This window comes from Pelodiscus sinensis, chromosome 3 (assembly GCF_049634645.1).
Source record: "Pelodiscus sinensis isolate JC-2024 chromosome 3, ASM4963464v1, whole genome shotgun sequence".
In the NCBI taxonomy this organism is placed as follows: Eukaryota; Metazoa; Chordata; order Testudines; family Trionychidae; genus Pelodiscus; species Pelodiscus sinensis.
In genome coordinates, this window is record NC_134713.1 from 56,785,459 (window position 1) to 56,807,118 (window position 21,660).

Sequence of the window (21,660 nt, forward strand, 5' to 3'; positions counted from 1 at the left end):
AATAACTACAAGCCAAATAATGCTGTCCTTAAATCCCTGCAAGACCTTCTGAATTCAAAGGGAGTTTTATTAAGATAAAATTAGCCCTATGTTGTCACATCGGTGGTTGCTCCCTAGAAATGCAGAAACCATTTCATTCTCCTCTCAGAATTAATTTCCAGACTTGTTACAAAGAGCTGTCATATCTCACTGAGTGTTGAGTTGCAAATAAACAAACAATGTAGCCCGAGTAGATGAGCAACGTGTCCAGTCATTTGATGGTATCATCAGCAGTCAGGTGGAGAGGCAGTAGCCTACCATCAAATTAAGCCAGTTGCCATTTGTCAAGGATATGGGACGGTTTGAAGTTGTCCACAGCTGCATTGTGGGTCATTAGAAAAACCTATTTTAGAGAAATTGACCAGTTAGTTGCCTTGTCCTGTTTGAAACCTGTTCAGAGAGAACTACAGGTGCCTTGGCAGATCCAAAACCTGATCGACAGATGGCTGGTCAGTGACAAGAGAGAGAAATTACTGACTGTAGTTGCTGATACTCACTGTGACAAGCGATTTCCACCATCATGTCATATGGTGCAATAAAAGGCATCTAGAAGACAGGTAAGCTGATGGTAGTTTAAGAAGTCTACGTACAATGGCAGGTAGCTATTTTCACAGATCTTGGCCAGCAGCATGGAGGCCTTCTCATGGCAAATATGAGGCAGTGCCATGTTACTAAGTATTTGTAGCCATGAAAATGGATTTGCCCTTAAAGTCCCAGTAACAATACGCATAGCTTGGTTAAGCGCTACATAGCCCAACCTAGCATGAGAAGAGTGACACCAGACAGGAGCACAATACTCTGCTGTTGAACTGCAGAGGGCAAGGGCTGATGTTCTAAGTGTCCAATTTTCTGAGCAGGTGGCTCAGAGTGCTGACATTGACAGATGTCTCTCTCGAGTGGTTACAGTACATTAATGACCTACCCAATGTCAAACTGAGATAAACTGGGTCTGGATCATGCTGCAGGCATTGACCACTGAGGAAAAACCATTTAACTTTTGGCTTGTGCTTGCCTTGTGGGTAATGGAGCAGCATTCACATCAGGATCGCCATCAGTTCCCAGTCTGGGGCAAGGAAACTAATGATCCAATCAGCTGTCAAATTTGGCAACAAATACTGGTCATGAGCCATATGGCTACAACGCCAATGTATCACCATCCTTCTACTTACAAGCAATTAGACTCACACTTTGAATTCTTCAGCTTAAAGTTGAGGGCTTGGCAGCAGCTACATACAGCGTGATTAGTGCAGTCCAAGTAAGGAGCTGAGCAAGAACCTCCTGTAAAGATAACATCTGGGGGAGAGACTAAAACAGCTTGATTCTGATGGCTTGCTTACTATGGAGGGAGGATCCGGTAGCAAAGCTCTGCTCATGCCTCACCTGTCTAATGGGGAACAGCCTGGCATCATCTCTATAGGGCCTGGTGGCATTCTCTAGAACCCATTACGCCAGAGACGAACGACTGAGCCCCAAGAGAACACTAAAGCAGGGACACATTTGCGGTGGAGTGAGTGCGTGCGCCAAATAATACATTTCTTTACAAAAAAAATGGGACTGAGGCTTTTTTGATGAGAACAACATCATGTGTTCAGTATGCCCTTAAGTGACATATGTGCTCAACTTTGCTTTGAGATCTCTAGCCATAACAGCATGAGAGACAGCCCTTAGGATTAACTGCTATTCATCCATCTATTTAGAAATTCCAATCACTGAACTAGGCAGGATATAGTAAATTTAGACTTTAAACAGGAAGGTAAATATCATTCATCACCAGATGTTAGGCTGTTATTCAAGTCACATAATAATAGCAGCATACTGTAAGTTAATTTGCAGGATCTGAGGTGTCTAGGCAAAGCAGTCAAACAGATTTATAAAAGTAAATCCCAGACATAAAAAGTGCAGCCTTATAATCAATGTCAAGATTTACAAAAATCTGCCAATCATGTGACTAATCCACTCTGTTCCCAGAACAGTTCAGAACTCAATGTGAAATAGGGTTTTACCACTCCCATGTTAATTACAATTATCCGTAGTTGAGAGGGGAGGCTCATACATTACAGAATGTTGAAGGTAACAGTCAAACTTCAATCACTGCTAAACCATGAATTTTGCCACGACGCAGTTTATCACCGGCGCTAGCGCTCAGACCTTGAATGTCCAAGGCCAAAGTACTAAGTGAAAAGTAATTGGATGAAATCTGAATAAAATGTTACGGGTGCAGAAAACATTTTAAAATTGTAATGTAAACATTTTGGAGCTCAAGATTACTAAAGTGAAGCTTTAAATACAAGTTTCTCCATGACCCCCACCCACCCAAGCACTGTAGATAACACCACCATGTCATGCAGGCCCATAACTTGAATGTGTATGTAACTCTCTTTAAGTTCTCAAATCTCGGCAATGACTCAATCTTGCTGATTCCTTTTGCATAGAATATGACCTTTCCTATCCATTTATACAGCTGTCATTCTTTTCCAGGATGTCAACATCTTGTATCTCAACATATAGTTTCACGATTCTTTTCTGCAGCCTTGATAAGTGAAGTCTTGCTCTGCTCATATCTATTCAGAACGTGCTACAAAGATAGGTTTTCCTTTCCTAAGACTTGAATCACGTCAGTCGTCTTTTGCATCCCTCAGTTGGCTCCCCTTCTGAAGAGCCATTTTTCATCAACCATTTTTACATCAAGGGCTGGTTAGCTGCTTCCTAAACTGTGTCAGGGAGATCTCAAGGACTGGTCATTGGGAAACACAGCTCTAGAACAACAAACATAAGTTAGCTGATCTCTTGATGAAGGGGCAGGACAGAAAAATATAGGTGAGACTTTTTGGAATACAGGAGAGCAGTCCCACCTCAAATGTGACAGCCCCTATGCTGTTGAAGAGGATGAAAGTCAAGCTGAAACAGATGTAAACATTCCCATAGTTTCATCAGTCTTTACTGCAGAAGATGCGAGGGAGATTTCCACATCCAAGCCATTTGTTTTAGGGGAGATCTGAGGAACTGTGTCCCAGACTGAAAAGACAAGAGAGAAGATTTTGGAACAAATTCAGAAGTTAAACAGTAATAAGTCACCAGGATCAGATGATATTCTTCTAGGTGGTCTGCAATTTCATACTTTGTTCCTGCAGAACTGTGGCATGTAACCAAAACCACACCCTGCCACAGACAATACAAAGGGCACGACATCGATCTGACCACATTAAGTGCAACCAAGACCATGCAGTTACTCTGAATGAGAGGAGAGCAACATTCTACACCCAAGCTAGTAAATCTCATGATAGCCCAAGACATAATAAATGCAGCAAGGACATTTCTTTTCAAGAAGAAGGTACAATATGTTCCCACATCCCATGTACATCTAAGAGATTCCAGGTTCTAGTGGCTTCTTTAAATAATCCTCCTATATTCTTTGTGTAGGTGCAACATGCCTCAGGTGGCATGAAAACAGGATTCATCACTGAATTTGGTCTACTAGGTGGATCATTATCTTCCCTGGCCTGGGCAATATACTTGGAGTACAACATGAATGTTGATCCAGGCCCTCCAATTGTCTTATTAAATTGGAATAGCATTATGTGGTTTACAAAACCAATTTCAAGTATCCCACACAACCTGGGTTTACAATAACCTGTTCACAATTAAATCTGAAAATTTTAAAAAAATCCAACTCACACACCCATACCGCAAATTGGGCTTCTAGAAAATCTAAATGCTTGCTGACATTCTAAAAGGAAAAAAAATAAAAATACTGTTGGGTAAACTACTAACCCCAAGTTATAATTCAACTCTTCTGGGTAGCATCCATTCAATTTCCAGTGATTAACTATCATATCATAGTCAATGTCAAGTGGTACACTCGAAAGTTTCAGGAAGGAAACTCAAGACTGACCGCACAACGAATCATTAGGGCTGAAAGGAATCTCTGGGAGTCCCATCCCCTTACATGGAAACATTAAAGACAACGTTAGCTACTGAAGATAACAATTCTACACATTTCTGGTATTCAAGTTGAAAGGAATTTGTTTAAATTGGGGCAAAAAGCTAACTCTTCTGTCCTTTCTAAGTAACAGAAATAAGTTCTCTCTCTTTGTCTGTTCTTTTAAATACATATCTGTAAAGCATTATTCCTCTCATGGTTTTCTCTGTAGACTAAACGTGTTTATCTTTGCTCTTAGCTTCTGAGCTCCCCAGTTTGTCTTCTCATGAAGAGTGGGTGCCCCATACTCGTGGTACTAATCCAAATGAGGTCTAAACTAGCCAATGCCAAAGAGTGTGCCATGATTGTCACACCTCATTTTACCTGAGACTTGTACTACAAGTTTTATTTCGGAGGCTATGGCGAGATGGAAAAAATTCAGTAGAGTTGACAAAATTCATTGTTGGCTTATTTTACATCTCCTCATGGTATTAGAGCCAGAACTCCCCATTGCATACATGTGCATCTTCCAGTGGATTGTTTCCATTTTTAGAACTTAAATCATACCACTCTATATTTTTATCATAGTGTAAGCAGGGGCTGAACTGCTGCTTGCTGTCAGCCAGCTAAAAGGAGGGATGGGTGTGCCCACTACAGTTGTTCAGCTCTGCAAGGTAATTAACTGTTAACATGTAAATACTGCTCAGGAGAGAATCTGAGGTGTGGCTATGAAAATCCCATTCAGCCAGGGCTGATGGAAGGTCAGTGTTGGAATGGAATGTGGAGAATTGTATATAATTTGGGACTGTTGTGGGGGTAACTAATCATGCTACCCCTAAATGTGGGAACTGTAAAACTGCAAGCACTGGGGGCATGGAAAGACACCACCATCATGGGAAGAGATCTCGGAAGAACAAGCCTCCCCACTTCCGGAGTTGAGTGAACAGAGCTGGGGGAAAGGATTAAAGGGTTTGAGTCAGCCTGCTTCACACCTGCCAAATGTGAGCCATAAGACTGGCCCAGCCTGTACCTTTCCCCCTTTGTTTTAAGGGCAGACCTAAAGCAGACTCCCTGAGGAGTCTTTTCTTTTGCTAGTCCAGTGAAAGCTGGATTCATTTGCCAGTCCAGCTGGCGGCTAAAGAGTTGAAATCACTGAGAGCTGAAATCACTGGGTTGGCTGAGAGCCAGGCCTATTGCAGCCAGTGAAGTGGTGGCGACCAACGGTGTGGAGCGGCGGCAGGTGAGGAGCGGCCACCAGCAGCATGGTGTGGAGCGGCGGCAGGTGCCCAGCAGAACGTCCAGAGGCGTGGAACAAGACAGCTGGTGGAGCGTGGCAGAGTTTTGTATAATGTGCCCCCCTATCTATCTCCCACCCCCATTTCTACCCAGGTTGGGAGGTGAAACCCTGCGGGTGAACTTTGGGACTCTGGGTGGCACGGACCAGGGACAGAGACTTTTGGGGTGTCGGACTTTTTGGAGTTCGGGCGATTCTTGACTGGGTGGGGGCTTGGCTCATGTTTGGGGTTATGAACTCTGTTTGTGGTATTTTACCCAAGTTAATGCCATATGACATCTCTCTCTGTTTCATTAAATGTTTCTTTCCTATACTCAGACTCAGTGCTTGCGAGTGGGGAAGCATTGCCTCTCAGAGGCGCCCAGGGGTGCGTGAATTTCCCAGATTACTGGGTGGGGGCTCAAGCCGGTTCTATGTGAGATGGACCCCAAGATATTGAACCCAGCCCTGGTTACTGCCAGGCCTACCCGGCAGAAAGGTTACAATAGTTTTATTAGTTGTACTACCTGGATTCCAGGGAACACACACATACAGACATGGTAAAAGAGGGAGTAGTCACCATCTAAGCTTATGGAAAAGTTAACAGCAACAGGGTTAGGAAGCAGAGCAGCTTTTGGGGATAGAGACCCAGCAAAGAGGGTTCACAAGATCAGACCACTTAAATCATACCACTTCAGGAGGAGTCAGAGGATCAGAGATGATTAAGAAGCAGGAGAAACCTGCAAGGCCTCAAGCTAGGAAAACAGTAGGAAGTTAAGCAAACAAGTCTGACAGCATCTCCCAAAGAGGTGATAAGCCTGGTCTCCCTATCAACTAGAGATAGCGAAAGAGACTGATAAGCCCCCTGTCTAGGAGTGGTAACAACAACAGGAATATTGGACTTTGCTTATATATGTTCCTGCTTGAAATTTTCTTTGAACAAGCTAGAATAAAACAAGGATCTTTTCATAGTTTGCACATCTTTATGAATAAATTAGCTGACCTTTAGTTAAGATCTCATTCTGGCTTGTTTAAATAACCACAGGTTAGATATTATAACCATGCATAGTGTGTATGTGTGTGTGGGGGGGGAGGGGAAGAGGTAGGGGTCCTTTTTTCCAAAATTAAGATAAGCAAAACCATAAGGGTTCTATTTCTATGTTTTTGCCTTTGTCTTTTATAAAAATAAAATTGCTACATTAGTGTCAGTCCTATAATAAAGTGTGCTATAAAATGCATTGAGAAATTATATGCCTTCCTAACAATCAACGGATACCCAGAGTAATATTTTGAAAAGCACATATGTGGCATAGGAACTTAAGTACCATTGACTTTCAATTATATTTATTTGCTTTTGAAAATATGACTTAGAAACCTAAGAGTTTGTCTATAGAAAGAGAGAGAGAGAGAGAGAGCGAGCTGTAGCATCAAATCTCAGAGCCCAAGTCAACTGATCCTGGCTTGCAGAGTTCACATGTTTGGGCTAAAAATAGCAATGCAGCCCTTTGGGCTCAGGTTGGAGCTTGAGCTCTGAGACCTTCTCCATAGTCCAGATTTCAGAGCCTGGGCTCCAGTCTGAGCCTGAGTGTCTATGCTGATATTTTTAGCAAGGCAGAGAATCAGTTGAACAGGGCTCAGACACTTGCTGCTGAGTCACTTGGGTGGATGGGTGGGGGTGAGGAGGGAATGGGTGGGCTAGCATTGTATTGACATCCCAGCAGTGTTTTACACACTCTTGAAAATGTTATGCACCAGTTTCACAGAGCCTACTTCAACTGATGTACTTTGATGTCAGGTCGGGAGAATGATCTCCATCCAATTGTTTTCAGTTAATAACACTATGGAAGCCGTTGGGTGTGGGGGAGTGAAAGAAGAATGCATATAGTGATATCCTCCTTCCAGGAACCATTGTGCTCCATACACTGTCCCAAGTGATGCTATTATATTCAGAAGAAATATTGGTTTTCTCTTTGAGTGTAGTATCACCATAGCTGCAGGTCTGTTGTCAGACACGTGTAATTCTGCCCCAGGCAAATCTCCTAGGCTGCACAAATGACTTAATCTATGACTGTCCAACTGGGTAATGTGTCACCAGGCTGCAATATTACTCACTCTTAACTGGTGTGTTGGCATGGTTCACACTTCTGAGAACCGTTATTTCAATGCAGTCCACAAACATGGTTAGCTCTAGTCACATGTAGAAGGTTATATGTCCAAGCATCAGTGGGGCAAATCTAGATGCATCACATCCTTATACAACAAGAGAGGCATAAGGATCTTGCACAAAATGGGGGTTTTGCACAAAAAAACCCACACTGCTTGTTTCTGCACAAGACCCTCTTGCGCAAAAACAACTTGAATAAATTATGCAAATGAAGCACATCAACATGCTAATCCATGCTTCATCTGCATAAGCTCTTCAGCAAAAGCCGCAATGTAGTCGTAGCCCAAGTGGGCTCAATCTGGCCCACTGGCTCAGTGTTTGATACCTACACACTTGAAACAAAGGGCTTTACAACAGGATCAGCATTTGAGCAGGTATAACACTTCTATTCCAGAAGTGCATATAAGCCAAACAAAGTAAGACGGCTTTGCAATATTTATCACTCCCTGAAAGTAGAGGCTCTAAGTCTCATTAGAGATGGGAATAAGAAACTAAGATCCAATCTGTATGATATGTGGAGAGCAGAGAACAAATAATATGTTTAGTGAGTTGTTCTGGTTAAAAAGTGGGTTGTTGCATTTAGAACAAGCTGGAGTTTCCATTTACCTCTTATAGTACAATAGATATAAAGACGATGAAAACTGCAGTCCCTAGGTCCTTGCCTGAGAGAGGTAAGAATACTCTCCTGGCAAGGTGAAAGCAGAAAACATTTCTTCACTGTTTCTACCTCTTTCCTGCCATTATTCCCAGAGACAGCTGTTCTTTCAGTGCATACATGTACATTATTTTGATTGTTGAAAAATTTCTAGGCACCACCCAGCTACAGCAATGGGGCTGATGCAAGCACATACATTAAAATTTGTGAAGTGTCTGTGGCTCACTCAAGAGGAAAGGTGCTATATTTATAGAGAAAAGTTATTATTCCACTTTCTTTGGCACTGGGGAGGCCACATTTGGAGTATTGCGTCCAGTTCTGGGCTCCTCACTTTAGAAAGGATGTGGACATATTGGAGAGGGTCTAGTGGAGGGCAACCAAAATAATTAGGAGGCCAGAGAACATACCTATGAGGAGAGGCTGAGAGATTTGGGCTTATTCAGTCTGCAGAAGCGAAGAGTGAGGGGGGATTTGATAGCAGCCTTCAACTTCCTGAAGGGAGGTTCCAAAGAGGATGGAGAAAGGCTGTTCCCAGTGGTGATGGATGGCAGAACAAGGAGCAATGGTCTCAAGTTACAGTGGGGGAGGTCTAGGTCGGATATTAGGAAAAACTATTTCACTAGGAGGCTGGTGAAGCACTGGAATGGGTTAGCTAGGGAGGTGGTGGAATCTCCATCTCTAGAGGTTTTTAAGTTCCAGCTTGACAAAGCCCAGGCTGGGATGATTTAGTCAGGGTTGGTCCTGCTTTGGGCAGGCAGTTGGACTCTAATGACCTCCTGAGGTCTCTTCCAGCCCTAAGAGTCTATGATTCTATGTCATTGTAAACTATTACCTTTTATAGATCACCTTTGCCTGAAATCATTGAAGACGAAAAGGAGACCACATCATTAAAAGATAGACAAAAATGTAGTTGCAAACAAGAACAAAAATATTGAACTTTCATAACTGAAAATAGATAAAATTAGAAAAAACATTAAGTGCTCATCTAGACTACGCTAGAATGTTGAAAGAGGATATGCAAATTCAGTGGGAATTTGCATATCTTCTTCCAATCTCACTTTCGAAAGTGGAACTTTTGAAAGTGAAAATAGTTTAGATGTGGCTTTTTTGGCAAACTCCCCCCCTTTGTCAAAAAGCGGTCTAAACCTCATTTTTTGAGGAAGAGTGGCTTTTTGACAAGGGGGAAGGGATTCACCAAAAAAACCCACGTCTAAACGACTTTCACTTATGAAAGTGAGATCAGAATTTGCATATCCTCTTTTAACACTCTAGCATAGTCTAGATGAGCCCTAAGAGAAAGAAAAGGATTTGTGGTGGTTTTAAAAGACTAAGAGTCATAAAAACAGCACAAATATGGAGGAGAAAAGAGAGTGTCAAAGTGCTGAAGCTGGGGTAGAAAAAAAAGCACTATGTTTAGAAAAACAGAACAAATTGTTGTAAGAGCTCTGCAATTTTTTTCAACCCTAAGTGCTCTGCTCCTCAAAATCACAAGATTGGCTATATTTAAAAAAAAAAAAAAAAAAAAAAAAAAAAAAGAGATACTTATGTTATAAGTATATTTTGGATTCTTTTTCTTTGCTTTTTGTTTTTTGGCCTGTATAGACTATGCTTAAAAGCTCCCCTGACTCTTCTCTCTTCTCCCTCCCGCCACAACCATAAATTCAAGGAACTGTTTTTAAAATGGAAGCTAATTCTTGTGTCTTAGTCCCAAGACTGTAGGAGTTTAGGTTTTAAGAAAAACATCAAATATCATAAGATGCAGGATAAAAACCTATTATCATTGGCATTATGAGAAGACTATGGCTAAAAATAAGGGGATGGTAGGGAGAACAGACAGAGTAGTGGTCCCCATCATTTCAGGGCTGCCGGGTGCCCAGGGGCGGGGCCACTCATGCGCCGCCCTCCGGGGGCGGGGTTGCTCTCGCACCGCGGGCACTGTGTTGGGGACCACTGGAATAGAGGATAAGTAGGAAGGAACAGGGTAGGCAATCACTTCAATAAAGAAAAGTAAAATGTCAAACCCATAGCACAGAGGGGAGAACAAACAGTAAGTATATGATACTGTTACATTGTTTCAGGACAACAAAGGGCCTTATAATAGCGGACCTAAGGACAAATATTCATTGAGGGGTTCCCCTCCTTCTCCTCTTTCATCTCTGGAATCCGTGATCCAGTGGATGAAGACTTCATCAGGTGAGCCAACAGACTTGCCAGGCCTTTGGGCATGGTGGGGGTGGGGGAAGGGCCTGTCGCAGTAGCGATAGCTGGAAACCTGGACTCCTGTGTTCATCAGACTCCTGTCAGTCAGCGTACTTCCCATTTTGAAGTGCCTTCCCAAAGAACACTTCGAAACCCTTCCTTATTAACCTGCAGTAAATATGCACACAGAATTGCAATTATTACAGCCATTAGAGTTTATCTAATGACTCACTGGGGGTAGGAATGACCTAGGTGAGCAGGCTTTAAAAGCCAGAGGCAGAGTGACCAGGGGAGCGAAGCGGACAGGGGAGTTTAAGAGGAAGGACTACTGTAGTCAGGAAGACCCGCAACACCTGTGCCAGCACTGCTTCTGTTGCTTCCACCTGTGCCTGTAGCCAGATAGAACACCTGACCATGGATGCCTCTACCCAGATCCTGGTGTGGTGTTGCACAGACTGTGGCTTCCAATTTCCACTTACTGATATCCAGGCTGGGGAGATCATCTAATGTGAAAGGTGCCTGTTGGTGGAATCTCTCAGGCAGCAGGTGGGAGAACTATAGGAGGAGGTGTCTAGGTTGAGGAGCATCTGAATCCATGAGCAATTCCTGGACAGTGTTCATGGAGACAGCTGATGTAGCTGTCCCAGTACACAGGACTTCAGACACACCACTGGTGAAGGAGGAGACGACTCAGGGTGGACACTGGCAGCTGGTTACTTCTGGCAGCAGGCAGTGCTCCACTCCTGCTCTGAACCCTAGTGGTACTAGGAAACCGTTATGCTCTTCTTGATACAGGATATAAGGAATCACCCCCTACAACAGAGGAGGAGAAGCCTCATACTCCCAAGGCTGGGAGGTCTCCTGCCACTACTGTGAATAGGAAACATAGGGTAGTGGTGGTCGGAGACTCTCTTCTGAGGGTGACGGAGACGCCCATCTATCACCCTGACATGTCATTTTGGGAGGTATGCTGCCTGCCAGGGGCCTGTATCTGAGCCATTATGGAGGCACTATCAAGGATTATCCATCCATCTGACTACTAGCCCATGCTACTCATCCACGTGGGCACTAATGATACCGCGAGGTGACACTGAACAGATCAAGAGTAACTACAGGGTTCTGGGCATACGTGAAGGTGTTTGGAGCACAGGTGGTATTCTCTTTGATCCTTCCTGTCAAAGGTAGGGGCCCAGGATCAGGCAGGTGAATCCTAGAGGTGAATGCCTGGCTGTGAAGATGGTGTTGCCAGGAGGGTTTTGGCCTCCTCGACCACGGGATGCTATTCCAGGAAGGTCTGCTAAGCAGGGATGGCGTTCACCTTTCGAGGAAGGGGAAGACCACGTTTGGATACAGACTAGCTAATGTAGCGAGGAAGGCTTTAATCTAGGTTCAACGGGGACAGGTGACCAAATCCCATGGGTAAGTGAAAAACATGGAGAATTGGAAGATGGGTTGCAAATGGGAGGGAGTGTGAGCTATAACAGCAGAAAGAAAGGAGGGACAAGGCAGAACTGGGAGGCAAGACCAAATCAATATCTTAGATGCCTATATACAAATGGAAGAAGTATGAGTAACAAGCAGGAAGAACTTGAGGTGCTAATAAATAAATACAACCATGACATTGTTGGCATCACAGAGACTTGGTGGAATAATACACGATTGGAACAATGGTATAGAATTGTACAGCTTAGGAAGTACGGGGGGGGGGGGGAGGGCGGAGGTGTTGCCTTATATATTAAAAATGTACACACTTGGATTGAAGTGGAGATGGACGTGTTAAGAGTCTCTGGGTTAGGGTACAAGGGGTAAAAAACAAGGGTGATGTCATGCTAGGGGTCTATTACAGGCTGCCTATCCAGATGGGAGAGGTGGATGAGGCTTTTTTTAAGCAACTAACAAAATCATCCAATGTGCAGGATTTGGTGGTGATGGGGGACTTCAACTATCCAGATATATGTTGGAAAACTAACACAGCGGGGCACAGACTATCCAATAAGTTCTTGGACTGCACTGAAGACAACTTTTTATTTCAGAAGGTTGAAAAAGCTACTGGGGGGAAGCTGTTCTAGATTTGATTTTAACAAATAGAGAGGAACTGGTTGAGAATTTGAAAGTGGAAGGCAGCTTGGGTGAAAGTGATCATGAAATCAGAGTTTGTGATTCTAAGGTATGGTGCAAAGGAGAGCAGCAAATTAGAGCCAATGGATTTCAGGAAGGCAGGTTTTGGTAAGCTCAGAGAGCTGGTAGGTAAGGTCCCATGGGAGGCAAGATTGAGGGGAAAGACAACTGAAGAGAGCTGGTAATTTTTCAAAGGGACATTATTAAGGGCCCAAAAGCAAGCTATTCCGCTCTGTAGGAGAGATAGAAAACACCGCCAAAGACTGCCTTGGTTTAACCGGGAGATCTTACATGATCTAAAAATAAAAAATGAGTCTCATAAAAAATGGAAACTAGGACAAATTACAAAGGATGAACATAGGCAAATAATACAGGAATTTAGGGCCAAGAATAGAAAGGTAAAGGCACAAAACGAGCTTAAACTATCTACAGGCATAAAGGGAAACAAGACAACATTCTATAAATACATTAGAAGCAAGAGGAAGACCAAGGACAGGGTAGGCCCATTGCTCAGTGAGAAGGGAGAAACAGTAACAGGAAACTTGGAAATGGCAGGGATGCTTAATGACGTCTTTGTTTCGGTCTTCGCCGAGAAGTCTGATGAAGGAATGCCTAACATAGTGAATGCTAGTGGGAAGGGGGTAGTTTTAGAAGGTAAAATAAAAAAAAGAACAAGTTAAAAATCACTTAGAAATATTAGATGTTTGCAAGTCACCAGGGCCAGATGAAATGCATCCTAGAATACTCAAGAAGCTGATAGAGAAGGCATCTGAGCCTCTAGCTATCATCTTTGGAAAATCGTGGAAGACAGGAGAGATTCCAGAAGACTAGAAAAGAGCAAATATAGTGCCCATCTATAAAAGAGAAATAAGAACAATCCAGGAAATTATAGACCCATCAGTTTAACTTGTGTGCCAGGAAAGATAATGAAGTAAGTAATTAAGGAAATCATCTGCAAACACCTGGAAGATAATAAGATGATAGGGAACAGTCAGCATGGATTTGTAAAGAACAAATCATGTCAAACCAATCTGATAGCTTTCTTTGATAGGATAATGAGTCTTGTGGATAAGGGAGAAGCAGTGGACGTGGTATACCTAGACTTTAGCAAGGCATTTGATATGGTCTCGCATGATATTCTTATCAATAAACTAGGCAAATACAATTTAGATGGGACTACTATAAGATGGGTGCATAACTGGCTGGATAACCATTCTCAGACAGTAGTTATTAATAGTTCACAATCCTGCTGGAAAGGTATAACAAGTGGAGTTTTGCAGGGGTCTGTTTTGGGACCGGTTTTGTTCAATATCTTCATCAATGATTTAGATAGCAGCATAGAAAGTACGCTTATTAAGTTTGCAGATGATACCAAGCTTGGAGGGGTTGCAACTGCTTTGGAGGATAGGGACATCATTCAAAATCATCTGGACAAATTGGAGAAATGATCTCAGGTAAACAGGATGAAGTTTAATAAGGACAAAAGCAAAGTGCTCCACTTAGGAAGGAAGAATCTGTTTCACACATACAGAATGGGAAGAGACTGTCTAGGAAGGAGGATGGCAGAAAGGTCTAGAGAACATGACCTGTGAAGGAAGACTGAAAGAATTGGGCATGTTTAGTTTAGAAAAGAGAAGATTGAGAGGGGACATGATAGCAGTGTTCAGGGATCTAAAAGGGTATCACAAGGAGGGAGAAAACTTGTTCTTCCTGGCCTCTAAGGATAGAACAAGAAGCAATGGGCTTAAACTGCAGCAAGGGTGGTTTAGGTTGGACATTAGGAAAAACTTCCTAACTGTCAGGGTGGTTAGACACTGGAATAAATTGCCCAGGGAGTTTGAGGAATCTCCATCTCTGGACATTTTTAAGAGTAGGTTAGATAAATGTGTATCAAGAATGGTCTAGACAGTACTGGGTCTTGCCATGAGGGCAGGGGACTGGACGACCTCTCAAGGTCCCTTCCAGTCCTAGTAATCTATGATTCTATGATTGGCAGCAGCTTATGTAACAATTAGCTGTCATATCTGCCACATGAATTACTTTAAGACTGAAACTAATGTCAATAGATTAAGAACATTATTCTTTAATATTTAAAGCATATGATGTTTGACCAGAATGATTTACACACATTATTAAATTGTATTGAAGAATGATGGAAGATAGAATACAGTGACAAATCATAAACTATTATTGTTAGGCTCTGAAAAAAACCTGATCATGAATTCCTTATTTGGTCAGTTTACCGCAAATTAGCAAAGTACATGATGAAGCTGAAAAAAATATCATTTTTCAGATGGTCAGGGTATGCAAAAAAGCCCATGTAAAATTCCTAAACAAAATCTATGAGGTAAAATCCAATTAAAGGGATGTTTCAATTATCTAGAAACAATGCAATGACCATATAATCTTATTATTTTAGGACACCGACAGACTACACCCTATTTTCACACCCTACACAATATTGTAAACTCTTTTTAAAATGATACCTTTCAATCTTCATGCAAGCCCATAATTTGCTTGTCAGTATTGCCCTGGTAAAATATATGCCAACATTATAAGTTAAGATTTTCATGTGTGGTATTATAAACACATTTTCCAACTTCACAGCTGTATCCAAACAAATAGTAGGTGGCAAACATCTGTCCCAAACAAAGGAATGTGTATTCTGCTTTATTTGTACTGCAGCAGTAAAAAGAGGCATCAAGGAGTAAGACAAAGGATGTTTAAACAGGTAAAAAAAAAAGAGACAAGGAATACTCTTCCATATAATCTCAACTATATATGTTATTTAAGAGGGAAATTGAAACTATACAAAAGAAGGACAAACACCCCCAAAGCTCCTGCCTATTTCATTCACTGAACCTGAAGAGAGAGAGAGAGAGAGAGAGAGAGAGACACCCCCCCCCCCCCCCCACAACACTCAGCACTCTGAGCCACTCTTCTTAGGTGACAAATCTGAGGAATTGTCCCCGACTGAGGTGTCATTAGAGGAGGTTTTGGAACAAATTGATAAACTTAACAGTAACAAGACACCAGGATCAGAAGGCATTCACCTAAGAGTTCTGAAAGAACTCAAATGTGAAATTGTGGAACTATGAACTGTGGTTTAATCAGCTTCTCTACCTAATGACTGGAAGATAGCCAATGTGACATCAATATTTAAAAAGGGCCCTAGAGTTGATCCTGGCAATTACAAACCGGTAAGTCTAACATCAGCACCTGGTAAATTAGTTGAAACTATAGTAAAGAAAGGAATTGTCAGACACATTGATGAACATAATTTGTTGGGGAAGAGTCAACATAAGAACATAAAAATGGCCATATTGAGTCAGATCCAAGGTCCATCTAGCCTAGTATCCTGTCTTCCAACTGTGGCCAATGCCAGATGCTCCAGAGGGAGTAAAAAGAACAGGTAATCATCAAGTGAACCCTCTCCTGTCATCCATTTTCGGCTTCTGACAAACAGAGGCTAGGGGCATCATTCCTACCTATCTTGGCTAACCTAACCTCCATGAATGTATCTAGTTCTTTTTTGAACCCTGTTAAAGTCCTGGGCTGTGTCTACATTGGCATCCCTTTCTGGAAAAGGGATTCTAATGAGACACTTCGGAATTGCAAATCCGCAGAGGATTTAAATATCCCCCGCGGCATTTGCATTTACATGGCTGCCACTTTTTTCCTGCTCGGGGTTTTTGCCGGAGAAAAGCGCCAGTGTAGACGCGATTTTCCGGAAAATAAGCCCTCTTCCAGGAGATCCCTTATTCCTACTTGAAAGGGCTTATTTTCCGGAAAATTGCGTCTACACTGGCGCTTTTCTCCAGCAAAAACCCCAAGCCGGAAAAAAGCGGCAGCCATGTAAATGCAAATGCCGCGGGGGATATTTAAATCCCCCACAGATTTGCAATTCCGAAGTGTCTCATTAGCATCCCTTTTCCGGAAAGGGATGCCAATGTAGACACAGCCCTGTTGTTCACAACAGCCTCTGGCAAGGAGTTCCACAGATTGACTGTGAGCTGTGTGAAGAAAAACTTCCTTAGCAGGTTTAAAACAAGCCTATCTATTAATTTCATTTGGTGGCCTCTAGTTCTTATGTTATGAGAACAAGTAAATTACTTTTCCTTGTTCACTTTTTCCACACCAGTCATGATTTTATAGATCTTTATCATATCCCCCATACTCTCCTCTTTTCTATGAGGAGGCTCAATAATTCCTCCTCCTTTTTGAGGGGTAGGCCTTTAATTTTGGGTAGGCCTAGACCCACGTGTCCTAGTATCCACAATAGGGTCATAATTAATGAAATTATGAATATCCTCTAAATGTCTTTTATATCAAATACTGAACATCAGTGGTTTGGTAACAGAATCATCCAGTGCTACCACTGATTATCTAGCCAGCTCTTGACCTGAAAAGATAGGCTAGGATTTTGGGAGGAGAGGTAAGAGAGAAACAAAGAACTTTCAGGTTTCTACAATTTCCTTCTTCTGTCTCAGCCAGAAGTATCTCTTTCTTTTGTGATATTGCAGCCATTGCCCTTCTTCATGAAGATAACCAGGAAATTTAATGGGGCAGCAAAAGTGAAAGTTTTAGGAGTTATCCAGCTTATTTCAGAATCTCAATACATTGCAGTTTTACTTTCTGATGGCTATTAGAATGTTGTTTCATTTGCACTTTTTCTACTCATCCATGAGAGCCTCCCCTTTTTAGAAGTAATTGTCTTTCTATGTACTTTCCCACTTAGTCTTTTCATTAAAAGAACTGCCAGATAGTGTTTTTCTGATCTCTTTCTTTCACTTATTTTATTGGCTGTAGCTGGTATTTTTTCTAAATCTAATGCTGAATAAAAATGTATTTCAAAATTAAATCTGATAGTAACTTGGGGTTTTAATCATGTCTTGATTTCAGATTGTTGTTCTGATTAGTTTTCACTATTGAACAAGAGGGATCTTGGACAAACTTCTGTGTGTCTTAATTTTTATAGTCTTCATGCTGTGGGGACGTTACTGATATTCTTTCATAAATTTTATTCATAAAGTCATAATTAAAAGGTTTGGCATTTTAATATAATATTCACAACCCTCAAATGCTCTGCAAATAGTGGCTATATGCTACAACACTCTGCTTTTCTGACCCGAGACAGGGTGTCTCATTTTTTCTTATTTTGTATGCCAATGAACCATAACTTGTCCAAATTCGCAAGAGCTTAGTTTTTTCAAACCTATTGAATATGAATGATATATTCACATGGCCCCTACTTCTTTGCATTATAGGTGTGCTTGTTATGGATTTTTTTGGATTTCAATATCTCCAAACAACTTGAATACTTTCATAGGATCCAGATGAACTTAATCCCAGTGAAATATATTGAAATATTCAATGCTGTAGGCCACAACAAATGGAATAAGAGACATTGTTTAAGTTTAGCTGCATTTTTTTCAGCAGCTGTGAGCTTAAACTGGATATTTGACCCTTCTAGTTCTCCAACATGCTGCTTCTCACACTGATCATGTGTTGTCGTCAATGTCATCACTAGTCATATTGTTGAGCCAGGATCTCCTTTATATTTAGGCACCTTATAATAATCAGCCTCCACTGGGTGCAAACTAGTTCCTATACAGACTATTACAACAACATTTCAACTTAACCAGTTCAATTTTTTTCAAAATTTATTATAATATCAGTCCATGGTGGAGAAGTACAGCAAGGGCTGGAAAGATTTACCTAAGTCGCATCTTTTAGAGAGATTTGAAAATAGCTGGAAGTGCTGGCTACCACACCCAATACTAAACCTCTCAACATCACATCTCCTGAATTAAAAAAAGGTTGTGAAGGTATTAAAATGTAATATACGTAAGAGGAAGGTTATTATTAGAAAGCTGAACAAGGTTAATGATTACATTTCTTGATTTAGTTATGCCACTGCACTCTCTCCTCTCAGGCTTCAATTCATCTTCACTCTTTCATTTAATAAGCTTTGGTGGATTATTCTGTTATTATTATTTGTAGTGGAATGCTAAATTTTATACTCAGACTCATAGACTTTAAGGTCAGAAGGGACAATTATGATCATCTAGTCTGACCCCCTGCACAGTGCAGGCCACAGAATCTCACCCACCCCTCCTAGCATAATCCTATATCTCAGATATTGAAGCCTTCAAATACTTTGAAGACCCCAAGATGCAGAGAATCCTCTAGCTGTGATCTGTACCCCATGCTACAGAGGAAGGCGAAAAACCTCCAGGGCCTCTGCCAATCTACCCTGGAGGAAAATTCCTTCCCAACCCCAAATATGGCAATCAGCTAAACCCTGAGCATGTGGGCAAGACTCACCAGCCAGACACCCAGAAAGTTCTCTATAGTAACTCCTATCATCCCTCCATTAACCTATTTCCCACTGATAATGAATGGTCAATTAGTTACCAAGATCATGTTATCTCATCAAACCATCTCCTTCATAAACCCATCTAGTTTAATCTTGAAACCAGATAGATCTTTTGCCCCCACTACTTCCCTTAGAAGGCTGTTCCAGAACTTCACTCCTCTAATGGTTAGAAACCTTCGTCTAATCTCAAGTCTAAACTTCCTACTAGCCAGCTTATATCCATTTGTTCTTGTGTCCACATTGGTATTAAGCTTAAATAATTCCTCTCCCTCCCTGGTATTTATCCCTCTAATATATTTAAAGAGTGCAATCATGTCCCCCCTCAGCCTCCTTTTGGTTAAGGTAAACAAGCCAAGCTCCGTGAGTCTCCTTTCATAAGACAGGTTTTCCATTCCTCGGATCATCTTAGTGGCCCTTCTTTGTACCTGTTCCAGTTTGAATTCATCCTTCTTAAACATGGGAGACCAGAACTGCACACAGTATTCCAAATGGGGTCTCACCAATGCCTTGTATAATGGCACTAACACCTCCTTATCCCTACTGGAAATACCTCGCCTAATACATCCCAAGATCGTATTAGCCTTTTTCACGGCCATGTCACAATGGCGGCTCAGTCATTCTATAATCAACCAGGACTCCGGTCCTTCTCCTCCTCCGTTACTTCCAACTGATGTGTCCCCAGCTTATAACTAAAATTCTTATTATTAATCCCTAAATGCATAACTTTACACTTCTCACTATTAAATTTCATTCTATTGCCATCACTCCAATTTACAAGATCATCCAGATCTTCCTTCATGATATCCCGATCCTTTTCTGAATTGGCAATAGCTCCCAACTTTGTGTTATCCGCAAATTTTATCAGGACACTTCCACTTTTGGTGCCAAGGTCAGCAATAAAAAGATTAAATAAAATTGGCCCCAAAACTGATCCCCGAGAAACTCCACTAGTAACCTTCCTCCAACCTGACAGTTCACCTTTCAATATGACCCGCTGTAGTTTCCCTTTAACCAGTTGCTTATCCACCTCTCAACTTTCATATTAATCCCTATCTTTTCCAATTTAACCAATAATTCCCCATGTGGTACTGTATCAAATGCCTTCCTAAAGTCAGGGTAGATTAGATCCACTGCATTTCCTTTATCTAAAAAAATCTCAAAAAAAGAGATCAGGTTGGTTTGGCACGATCTACCTTTTGTAAAACCATTTTGTAGTTTGTCCCAATTGCCATTAGCCTCAATGTCTGTAACTACTTTCTCCTTCAAAATTTTTTCCAAGATCTTGCATACTACAGATGTTAAACTAATAGGCCTATAGTCATCCGGGTCGCTTTTTTTCCTCCTTTCTTAAAAATAGGAACTATATTAGCAATTCTCCAGTCAAACGGTACAACCCCTGAGTTTAGAGATTTATTAAAAATTTTTGCTAATGGACTTGCAAGTTCATGTGCCAGTTCCTTTCATATTCATGGATGAAGAGTATCTGGGCCCCCCGATTTACTCCCATTAAGCTGTTCAAGTTTGGCTTTTACCTCGGATACGGTAATATCTACCTCCACATCCTTAGTCCCATTTGTTATGTTACCATTATCCCTAAGCTCTTCATTAGTCTCATTAAAGACTGAAGCAAAGTATTTGTTTAGATATTGGGCTGTTCCTAGATTATCCTTAACCTCCACTTCATCCTTAGTAATTAGCGGTCCTACTTCTTTTTTTGTTTTTTTCCTATTTATATGACTATAAAACCTTTTACTATTGTCCCTACATGCTCTAACCTCAATAAGATAGCTTTCTTTACTGATCCCTCCCATTTTCTACTCCTTATATACTTTCTGCTTTTTCTTAATCACCTCTCTGGGGGTATGTCTACACTACAGCGCTAATTTGAACTAACTTAGTTCGAATTAACTATTCAAACTAACGGATCCAGACTAAAAAACTAGTTCGAATTAGCATTTTGCTAATTCGAACTAGCATGTCCACATTAAGTGGACCCTGAACCGGGGTTAAGGATGGCCAGAAGCAGTGCCGGCAGGGCATCAGATGAGGACTTAGAGCATGGAGCTGCTGCCTCAGGCTAGCCGAGGGCTGTGCTTAAAGGGACCCGACCCCGGACAGACAGTTCTCAGGGGTGCCCCACTTTCAAAGCAGTCCTGGCTTGGAGTGCCCTGAGTGCCCACACTGGACACATCACAGCACTCGGCCATCAGACCAGCTGCACTTGCCGCAGTCTGCCATCTGAGGAGAGGGGGCAATTGAGGGGCTGCAGGGGAGCTTTCACCCCTAGAAGCCTGCAGAGCCAGCTGAGTCCTCCCCATCGGGGGCTCGTACCCCATTCCTCCCTCACCTCCTTCCACTTACCCTTCCCTAGCCCCCCTTCCTGATGTACAAAATAAAGAAAACGTGTGGTCAAAAATAGAATCTCTCTTTATTGAACAAAACTCGGGGAGACTGAGAAAAGGAGGTGGGAGAGGGGAAGAGAGGGTGGGAGAGGGGAGGGCAACTAAAATGATCAGAGGTTTGGAACAGGTCCCATATGAAGAGAGGCTAAAGAGACTGGGACTTTTCAGCTTAGAAAAGAGGAGACTGAGGGGGGATAGGATAGAGGTCTATAAAAGCATGAGTGGGGTGGAGAGGGTGCATCAAGAAAAGTTCTTCATTAGTTCCCATAATAGAAGGACTACAGGACACCAAAGGAAAGGAATGGGTAGCAGGCTTCAAACTAATAACAGAAAGTTGTTCTTCACAAAGCAAAGAGTCAAACTGTGGAACTCCTTGCTGCAGGAGGCTGTGAAGGCTAGAACTAGAACAGAGTTTAAAGGGAAGTGAGATCAAGTCATGGAGGTTGGGTCCATGGAGTGCTATTAGCCAGGGGGTAGGAGTGGTGTCCCTGCCCAAAGTTTGTGGAAGGATG

General features: G+C 42.0%; 1 long non-coding RNA gene across 1 annotated transcript in view; it reads right to left on the reverse strand.

Moving 5' to 3' along the window:
- The window catches only part of LOC112547277 (uncharacterized), a 75,631-nt gene that overhangs the window by 31,591 nt on the left and 22,380 nt on the right, over nt 1-21,660 (reverse strand). Inside the window, exon 2 of the long non-coding RNA XR_012902276.1 lies at nt 2,892-3,054. This is a non-coding gene — a long non-coding RNA (uncharacterized LOC112547277). The remainder of the gene's footprint in view (nt 1-2,891; nt 3,055-21,660) is intronic.